Source organism: Penaeus japonicus, unplaced genomic scaffold (genome assembly GCF_977035675.1).
Source record: "Penaeus japonicus unplaced genomic scaffold, GWHDUDI00000001_assembly GWHDUDI00000021, whole genome shotgun sequence".
Lineage (NCBI taxonomy): Eukaryota > Metazoa > Arthropoda > Malacostraca > Decapoda > Penaeidae > Penaeus > Penaeus japonicus.
In genome coordinates, this window is record NW_028234423.1 from 10,533,765 (window position 1) to 10,536,264 (window position 2,500).

The 2,500-nt window shown below is 34.0% G+C and overlaps 1 protein-coding gene across 2 annotated transcripts in view; it reads right to left on the reverse strand.

Moving 5' to 3' along the window:
- Positions 1-1,517: 1,517 nt before the first annotated feature.
- LOC122260682 (uncharacterized) overlaps positions 1,518-2,500 on the reverse strand; it is a 13,000-nt gene continuing 12,017 nt past the window's right edge. For both annotated transcript variants that reach the window (XM_086548717.1, XM_086548716.1), the window contains exon 13: positions 1,518-2,500. This exon is cut by the window's right edge and continues 415 nt beyond it. The gene's annotated coding sequence lies outside the window, so the exon portion shown is untranslated.

Genomic DNA, 2,500 nt, shown 5'->3' on the forward strand with positions numbered 1-2,500 from the left:
TGACTGCAAGTGCTACAGCACAAAACAGCCATACTGGCGCAGACGTACATTGCAGACGCTGCACAAAGTCTGTATGAACATCCTGCATCGATCGAGACGGACGCCCTTGAAGGATTTCTTTCAGGCTGCTGCCATCTATGTTTTGGATTTATACTAATCTTATTTTGGTGAATGCAGTAGAATTGCAAATGCCCTACATAGAGTTATTACTCATATAATAAAAAACACAGTGTCTTATTGCCAAATATGTTATGACAACTATCATCATGTTCTGTACATCATTGATCCCCGTCAGCAGGTCAAGAAGTCATGACACCAGTCTTCAGTGGGTTAAGAGACTTAAGAAGCATGTGCACAGGAGTCTCTATTCAGTTTGAAGCTTGCTCCTTTCTTGCTATCTAAAGAATTCTCCCAAAATAGACTCTAGTAGCTCATGAAAAGAGTAAATATCTCTAAGAAAAGAGACAGTTTCTTCTTTTTTAGGGGGGATGGGGATTACAGCTAAAGATAAAAGCTGTTGCAAGTTGAACAATTTTCATTATGTAAATGCCAGCCCAAATTAATATTGTTGATATCAACCTCTTTGGATCACACCAGAAGAACCAAAAGTGATCCCTTGTCAAAAATTATACCTAGAACCACTCTACCTGGCTGATCCTTCAATTGTACTGTTGCCCAAGGAAAATGGGACACCGATCTACTGATAATGGCTGGCACCTGTGATAACATGTTTGTGCAGTGTTATCTTGTTTATTGATGACCTTTGCCTGGAAAGGAATACTGTTTAATAATATTTGAAAAGGTGAAATGCCTGACAGTCCAGTCAGGCATTTTTAAGTTCTGTGACTTAGGAGTTCCAGTAAAGATTAACTAATTCTCTCAGCACTCGTATAAATTGGCAGCTTTTATGGAACTTCCGCTTACAATTCCAGAATCAATAAATTGGATCTTGCTGTTGATAGAGCTAAGTGTAGTAATAGGTTTAAGGCCCAAATTTTAGTAATTTAAAGGCCTATTGGATAATGCTGCCATCGTTCAAAACACTAAAGAACACTCGTCTTCAAAAGATTAAAAAAACCTTAGTATTAAGATCCATGACAGTACTGAACTAGACATATTAGTTAGCTGTTTGGGTGTTAAACATCACTTTTTCCAATATTTGGCATTATAAGTAAGTGAGCACAAGAGCAGGGTTTCATATTTTCAAGAGACAGTTGTTCCCGGTGTTGCTGTATGGTATTGAATTCAGTGAGATTTTGTGAAACAGACTAAAAGATTTTTTACTTGCCTGTTGACCAAATGTTTATGGGAGAAATATGGGTATGTGGTACATTTTTGAAAAGCTATGCTTATTAGTGGATATCTGATAAAGTAACTCCTGAGTGGAAGAGACCACGAAACTCAGGGCTGCAAAACAATGACCATATCGCAAGAAGGATGCTAGGGATGAGACTGGTATATATTATAATAATGTACAATATACATAAAAAACATGAATGTATACAGTAATATATCTGTTAACAGCTTTAGATTACATTTTATTTCTATAATACATAACTAAAATATATATTCATAAATATCCATACAAAATACAAAGATATAACATTTTTCAATGGCTTCCTATTGCTTCATTTTCCTGATATTTTTGTATATTTTTGTGTTCTTGAAAGCAATAACAGTAAACCTCTATATAGCAATGAAATCTCTCCAATATGAATTTCATATCAAAGCAAAACAGAGAAATTTAAGAAAAAAATGTATAAAAAAAAATTGGTTGTTCCTTTTACAGATATTCATTAATCTTGTTCTCTGCTATTTTCATGGCTTATTCAGCTTCATGAAGTGTATTGATTTGCCATTATATGATTTCTCTGAGAACTTTCAACATCATCTATCTGGTTATGTTCTCTCACAGAGGTAGTAGTTTGTATGTAAAACTGGTATTTTAAGATATATTGAAATTGAAATTGGTGAGATTGCAAAGCATTCTTTGGTGAACAATTCTGTTACCAAAACTAGTAGTGCCAAGCTTTCAGTATATGAGCAATATATATCCATGAACCACACTATAATAATATGTGTTATTTATATCACAGATATTAAACATGTAAAAGCAGTAAGCTATTCGTCACCTTAATAGATCATATTCTAATACATGACTTCCACTATACCCCATTTCTTTAATTGAGGCAAAGATGCATTTGACTGGTTGGTGATGACCGATGACAGGACAAAAGATTAGCAATGATAATTAATGGATAATTCAGAGGATGGTATTGTTAATTGAAATGCAATAATGTTATTTAGCCATGTTGCATTTAATCAATGATCAACAACCTCTTTGCCTCATAAAAAAAGGAGTATACAGACAATACATTGTGAAAATAGAAGTAACAGATCCTTTATTATAAATGTTAAATTGGTAAACATGATCAAAAACTGATCATCTTCCTACTTCGATGTGTGGGGGATTCAGATTAGGAAACTATCTATTCTGAGT